Source organism: Bison bison, unplaced genomic scaffold, assembly GCF_000754665.1.
Source record: "Bison bison bison isolate TAMUID 2011002044 unplaced genomic scaffold, Bison_UMD1.0 scf7180017863408, whole genome shotgun sequence".
NCBI classification, from domain to species: Eukaryota; Metazoa; Chordata; class Mammalia; order Artiodactyla; family Bovidae; genus Bison; species Bison bison.
In genome coordinates this window covers 76,052-83,689 of record NW_011493980.1, presented here as the reverse complement: position 1 = coordinate 83,689, position 7,638 = coordinate 76,052, and positions in this window count along the sequence as shown.

Genomic DNA, 7,638 nt, shown 5'->3' with positions numbered 1-7,638 from the left:
ACAGCTCCAGTACTTTGGCCACCTCATGCGAAGAGTTGACTCATTGGAAAGACTGTGATGCTGGGAGGGATTGGGGGCAGGAGGAGAAGGGGATGGCAGAGGATGAGATGGCTGGATGGCATCACCGACTCGATGGACGTGAGTTTGAGTGAACTCCGGGAGTTGGTGATGGACAGGGAGGCCTGGTGTGCTTCGATTCATGGGGTCGCAAAGAGTCGGACACGACTGAGCAACTGAACTGAACTGAACTGAACTGAAGTTAGGTTTATCTTTCTGAGCAAACATACAGAGGTTGTTTTTGAGAAATCTTGTACCTGGCTGACTCTTCTTGGACATCCTGCATTTTGGGAGCTGAGCCATGAGCTCGTGCTTCTAATTTAAATTAACTCTGGGCTATATTTGGAAATTTCTGTGAAGATAAGAGACACATAGACTCTGAGATTTGGAAATAATCTAGGCTCCATCTGCTCTAGTATCCATTGGACACTGGAGTCTCCTCTACTGAACACCCTTCCGTGTGTTTGGTTGCCCTGTGAGCTTCTATCTGTGGAGAGTTCTACCTGCTCCTTCTCTTTTTGGTTCGAGATTCTCTCTCTTTTTCTTCCACACTTTGGCTTTAGTTTCACCCCTTCCAGACACGATTTTAAACCCTTCTTGTCAGGAAAGCATTTCAGAGGTTGGAAGATGATAAATCTACTCTTTATGTGGACTATGCCCTCATTTACCCATATATATATATATTTTTTTTACTCTGCAATTTTACTTTTTAATGGAGGTACAGTTGCTGCATAAGTTATAGGTGTACAATATAGTGATTTGCAATTTTGAAAGTTGTGCTCCATTTACAGTTATCATAAAATACTGGCCGTGCTCCCTATGTCGTACACTGTATCCTTGTAGCTTATTTTCCTTCTTTCTTTTTTCTTTCATTGAACTATAATTGCTTTACAATGCTGAGTTAGTTTCTGCTGTGCACCAAGGTGAGTCAGCTACATGTGTACATATGTCACATCCCTTTTGAGCCGCCCCAGCCCACTTCCACCTCTCTAGGTCATCACAGAGCACCGAGCTGAGTGCCCTGAGCCGTGTGTCAGTAGCTGCTTCCCGCTGGTCATCGAGGTCACACGTGGGGGCACATGTGTGTCTGTGCCACTGTCCATCCATCCCACCCTCCCCTTCCCTCCTGTGTCTGCACGTCCATTCTCTGTGTTTGTGCCTGTATTCCTGCCCTGAAGTAGGTTCATCTGCATCCTTTTCCTAAATTACACATACATGCATTCATATATATTAGTTTTTCTCTTTGTGACTTACTTCGCTCTGTATGATAGACTCTAGGTACATCCTCATCACTGCAAATGACCCAGTTATTATCTAATTCAACATCTGGTCAATAATACATTAGTCAGATGGTATTAAAAGATGTTGTGTATGGGTCCAAACTAGCAAGTAGTAGATAAGTTCTGAAGGTCTAGCGCACAGCAGAGTGATTATCGTCCAACTATTGTATTATAAACTTCAAAGTTGCTAAAGACCAGTTCTTGACTGTTCTCACCACAAAGATAGGACAGTTATGGGACATGGTGGAAGATATACTATGGTGGTGATCATATTGCAATATGTGTGTATCAAGGCAGCACATTGTACAACTTACACACAATTATATACCAATTATATCTCAATTGTAATAAAAATTATAACTGAAAGACTCTTCTCCACTTTAATTTTTACCACGTTATTCTTGGGTTGGAGGTGTCCTCTAGCTGGGATCAGGGGTCACTAGTGGGAGGGAGACACTGGCTTATCACAGAAAACACAGCCTCCTTGAGCTGTTCCCTGCACCCCACTCCAGCAGCCCGGTCATAGGATGAAGTGTGCTCTTCGGGAAGCCCTCTTGGTATTGTTGGGATCCACTGCTATCATCTCTAGTAGACGCTAACCAGCTGAATAATCTTCAGAAGTTCTCTTCCTCTCCTTGGGCTTTACTTTCTGTCCTGAAAAATGGCAGGGCTAAATGATATAATCATGAAAGTTCCTTTGCTCTCACAATCCATGATTTGTATGTCTAGATGTGTGGGCTAAATGAGGCTCTTGAAAGAATTTCCTTAATGTGTGTAGTATGTCATCTGTGTACTCTAGCTACAACTTACTGAGTATATAAACTACGCAACACTATTTCAGGTGACTGATAGTTTTTTTTCTTGTTTAGTAAGTCGTGTCTGACTCTTTTGTGACCCCAAGGACTGCAGCCCACCAGGCTCCTCTGTCCAGAGGATTTCCCAGGGAGGAACATTGGAGTGGGTTGTCATTTCCTTCTCCAGGGCGTCTTCACTTAAACATCATATTATGAAGTCTTGCATCCAAAATTAATCATATTCCCATGTTCCTGGTAAACCGTCATTATTGAGCACGGTGAGATCCTTCATATAATTTTATTATTCTTCTGTCCACCCTCAATTGTTTCCCAGTCCCCTACAGGGATGCATTCTAGCGTATGTGAACTATATATGCCCCTAAGTATATTTCTTTTATATTTACACATATTTAAAAATATGTGTATATTAAAAAATACTTATTTTAAGTGTAAAGTTTACAAACATGATCTTTTTGTTGTCTTTTCCTACAAACAGTATATCTTTTTGATTTATCCATATTGTCTCAATAAATCTTTTTTTTCTGATTTTGTTATTCTCTTCTTGTGTGCCCTTCCTAAGAGTGCCAACCAGGTTATTAAACATTCTACATACATTATCTCACACAGTCTTCACAATGATCCTATGATAAAAGTATTATTTTGTCCTGGAGGGAACTAAGGCTCTGAATAGTTAAGTAACTTGTTCAAAGTCACATGACTAGCCAGTGGAAAAGTCCCGATTCTAACTCAGGTCTGCCGTGTTTCACAGCCAAAGCTGCAGTGCATAGGAGTAACCCACCTACAGCGTAATGAGAGGACACCCAGCACCTTATGGTGAATTCTCTGGTCTAAGCCAGGCAGTATAATACCCCACCCCGTCTGGGAAAACTATCTACGTTTTCTAAATGTTGCGTACTAACACGCACATAAGCCTGAAAAGATTGCAGCTGTAGGTTTTCAAGGGAAAAAAAAAAAGAGCCAGTCTTCTTTGTATATTTCATGTAAGAGCTGAAATCTCAGTCTGGACATGGTCCCATTAGGTGACAAGTTCTGATGATGTGGCCAGAATCTCTGCTCAGTTTCACCTTCCTGAGTCTGTGTGGACCTTCCTTCAGAGCCAGGACCCTATCAATGTTATCAAGGTCTCGATGATGTCTTACTTACCTGGTAGAATAATCTGGTTGGATTCATCTTAATTTTGGAATCATACTAATCAAAAGTCATTTAAGAATTTTGAAGAAGCAGCTCAGACTATGCTAATGGACATATAGAGCTGACAGATTTTAGGTTTTCTTCTTACTCAGCGAACCAGAGGCTCTTTAAAACACTTCTGGGGATGGTTTTGTAGAAGGATGCAGTGAGTGTGAACACGGTCCCTGACTTGTGATTCTGCACCTGGGGACACCCTGGGGCTCCCTGGGAAAGGCAGCTGTGTCAGGGGAAACTCTTCTGAAGGTGCTCATTATCTCATCTCCCACATCAGAGAGCGTGCAAACAAATCTTGTGGGATTTCGTGGCAACTCCTGAGTCTCATTAGTCTCAAAGCTCATCTGCACTTTCTTTGAGAACTGAACTTGGTTCCTCCTCACCACTGGCCCTGTGTCCAGCTGTCCCGTCAGTGGTGGTGGCAGGAGCAGAACTCAACTCTGAGAACTCTGGGTGAAGTTTTACACACTGCGTCCATCCTACATCCGTCTGTCCTTAAATCTTAAACCTGACGTCAAGTTTCATCTCAGGCACAGCATCTGCTCCGAATTTTATTAGGAGGGATGTTTACTGATTCTGGAGGAAATGAGGTGAGGTGTGCTAAACATTCTTCACCCCAAGGACAAAGGAAGCTGGCGGGCTACAGTCCATGGGGTCACAAAAGAAGTGGACGCAACTGAGTGAAACAAGGAGAGTGTGTGTGCTATGTTGTGAATGCCTCCTGGAATGGTCTAGAGGGTACAGTGGCTGTTGGGACAAAATAGAGAGAAAAAGAGGGAGAATAAGCCAGTAATGACAGTATTCCATTAAACATCCACCCCGGCCCCCGCCCGACATTGCTCAGTTGTGTCTGATGCTTTGGGACTCCATGGACTGCAGTCTGCCTGGCTCCTCTGTCCACAGAGTTCTCCTGGCAGGAATGCTGGGACAGGTTGCCATTCCCTCCTCCAGGGGATCTTCCTGACCTGTTCTCCTGCATTGCAGGCAGATTCTTTACCATTTGAGCCACCAGGGAAGTCCAAACATCCCCTTGGGAACTTGCAAAATAGTAGGGTAATTATTGCTTTCATCTCTTTGTGACATATTGGGAGGATCTGAAGTGCTTTGATGTATTACACAAATATTACTGTTGCTCCATTATTAAGCATAGAGCTTTTGTCTGTACTTTTGGACAGAGACGTGCCTTAGATTGGGTTCCTTAAAAAAAGAGTTGAGCCATGAACTTTACAGCCAGTGTTTCATTGAGGGAGTAGAAAATATAGGAGTGGGATGGCTGGGTGTTTTCTGCACACTCAAAACTCTGCACAGAGTAAAGCCCATTTACTGCAGGCTGCCTCATTAACTCTGGATGCAATGATATCATTTCAGTTGGAGTCAAGCTTCGGCTTGATCCTCAAGGGACCTCTAGAGTATGAACTACACCATGGGCTCAGTTCTGCCTCTAGCAGGGGTTTTGGCCTTCTGCAGGCCCTATTAACTATCCACTGACCGAGGGGTGCCCCCAGGAGATGGGCATGTGACACCTGCCCCGCCCCTTGGCATTTCTGGGAGAAGTGTATCCCTTACTTGAGGGCAATACCCCAGAGAAGACTGCACCTAGGAGCCATTAGCAATCCACACTCAGAGCAAGACAGTGTGGTACCTGCACAAAAGCAGTGGCTCAGGCCAACGGGGGAGCAGAGGAGAAGGCTCCTGTAGAAGCCACGTGGAAGTGATGTCAGACAGCGTTTGTCCTCCTCTGACTTCTGGCGGCTCTGTGGTGGGTTAATGCTGACCTCCTCCAAGAGGGCTCGTGGCACACCCAGGTCTGCTGCACCCAGAGTCCCTGCCCCTGCGGCAGGCCACTGCTGACCCGGACCTCCGCAGGAGACACTCAGACACACTCTGGCTCAGTCTCTGTGGGGTCTCTGGGACCTGGTACAGACTAAGTTTGCTTGAACCTTCCTAGCAGCTCTGGCGGTTATGGGATTTGATTCAAAACACAATTTTGCCCCTCTTACCATCTTTCTGGGGCTTCTCCTTTGCCCTTGGACGTGGGGTATCTTTTTTTGGTGCGATCCAACATTCTCCTGTTGATGGTTGCACACAAGAGAAGGCTCTGCACATGGACATCACCAGATGCTCAACACTGAAATTAGACTGATTATATTCTTCGCAGCCAAAGATGGGGAAGCTCTATACAGTCAGCAAAAATAAGACTTGGAACTGACTGTGGCTCAGATCATGAACTTCTTATTGCAAAATTCAGACTTAAATTGAAGAAAGTAGGGAAAACCAATAGACCATTCAAGTATGACTTAAATCAAATCCCTTATGATTATACAGTGGAATGAGAAATAGATTCAAGGGATTAGATCTGATAGACAGAGTGCCTGAAGAACTATGCACGGAGGTTCATGACATTGTACAGGAGACAGGGATCAAGACCATCCCCAAGAAAAAGAAATTCAAAAAGGCAAAACGGTTGTCTGAGGAGGCGTTACAAATAGCTGAGGAAAGAAGCGAAGCTAAAGGCAAAGGAGAAAAGGAAAGATATACGCATCTGAACGCAGAGTTCCAAAGAATAGCAAGGAGAGATGAAAAAGCCTTCCTCAGTGATCAGTGCAAAGAAATAGAGGAAAACAACAGAATGGGAAAGACTAGAGATCTCTTCAAGAAAATTAGAGATACCAATGGAATATTTCATGCAAAGATGGGCTCAGTGAGGGACAGAAATGGTATGGACCTAACAGAAGCAGAAGAGATTAAGAAGAGATGACAAGAATACACAGAAGAACTGTACAAAAAAGATCTTGATGACCCAGATAACCACGATGATGTGCTCACTTAACTAGAGCCAGATATCCTGGAATGTGAAGTCAAGTGGGCCTTAGAAAGCATCACTACGCACAAAGCTAGTGGAGGTGATGGAATTCCAGTTGAGCTATTTCAAATCCTAAAAGATGATGCTGTGAAAGTGCTGCACTCAATATGCCAGCAAATTTGGAAAACTCAGCAGTGGCCACAGGACTGGAAAAGGTCAGTTTTCATTCCAATCCCAAAGAAAGGCAATGCCAAAGAATGCTCAAACTATCGCACAATTACCCTCATCTCACATGCTAGTAAAGCAATGCTCAAAATTCTCCAAGCAAGGCTTCAACAGTATGTGAACCACAAACTTCCAGATGTTCAAGCTGGATTTAGAAAAGGCAGAGGAACCAGAGATCAAATTGCCAACATCCGCTGGATCATGGAAAAGCAAGAGAATTCCAGAAAACATCTAATTCTGCTTTATTGACTCTGCCAAAGCCTTTGACTGTGTGGATCAGAATAAACCGTGGAAAATTCTGAAAGAGCTGGGAATAACAGAACACCTGACCTGCCTCCTGAGAAATCTGCATGCAGGTCAAGAAGCAACAGTTAGAACTAGACATAGAACAAAAGACTGGTTCTAAATCAGGAAAGGAGTATATCAAGGCGGTATATTGTCACCCTACTTATTTAGCTTATATGCAGACTACATTATGAGAAATGCTGGGCTGGAAGAAGCACAAACTGGAATCAAGATTGCTGGGAGAAATATCAATAACCTCAGATATGTAGATGACACCACCCTTATGGCAGAAAGTGAAGAAGAACTAAAGAGCCTCTTGATGAAAGTGAAAGAGGAGAGTGAAGAAGTTGGCTTAAAGCTCAACATTCAGAAAACTAAGACATGGCATCTGGTCCCATCACTTCATGGGAAATAGATGGGGAAATGGTGGAAACAGTGAGAGACTTTATTTTTCTGGGCTCCAAAATCACTGTAGATGGTGACTGCAGCCATAAAATTAAAAGACGCTTGCTCCATGGAAGAAAAGCTATGACCAACCTACACAGCATATTAAAAAGCAGAGACATTACTTTGCTGACAAAGGCCCATCTAGTCAAAGCTATGGTTTTTCCAGTAGTCATGTATGGATGTGAGAGGTGGACTATAAAGAAAGCTGAGCCCCCAAGAATTGATGCTTTTGAACTGTGGTGTTGAAGACTCTTGAGAGTCCCTTGGACGGGACCAACCCATCCAAGAGATCCAACCAGTAAATCCTAAAGGAAATCAGTCCTGAATAGTCTTTGGAAGGACTGATGCTGAAGTTGAAACTCCAATACTTTGGCCACCTGATGAGCAGAGCTGACTCATTGGAAAAGACCCTGATGCTGGGAAAGAATGAAGGTGGGAAGAGAAGGGGACGAGAGAGGATGAGATGGTTGGATGGCATCACTGACTCAATGGACATGAGTTTGAATAAGCTCCAAGAGTTGGTGAAGGACAAGGGGGCCTG